Source organism: Gekko japonicus, unplaced genomic scaffold, assembly GCF_001447785.1.
Source record: "Gekko japonicus isolate JY-2015 unplaced genomic scaffold, Gekko_japonicus_V1.1 scaffold16, whole genome shotgun sequence".
NCBI lineage: Eukaryota > Metazoa > Chordata > Lepidosauria > Squamata > Gekkonidae > Gekko > Gekko japonicus.
Window position 1 is genome coordinate 2,530,190 of NW_015169777.1, and position 213 is coordinate 2,530,402.

Genomic DNA, 213 nt, shown 5'->3' on the forward strand with positions numbered 1-213 from the left:
AAACAATACGCAAAAGTAATAATAAATGGAGACCTGACAGAAATGATAGAGATTCAGAAAGGAACCAGGCAAGGATGTCCGTTGTCCCCCTTACTTTTTGTTTATGCAATTGAATCACTAAATGAAGACATAAGAAAAAATAAACATATAGAAGGCTTGAAGGTGAAAGGGGAGGAATTTAAGCTGCAGGCTTTTGCCGACGATTTAGTATTT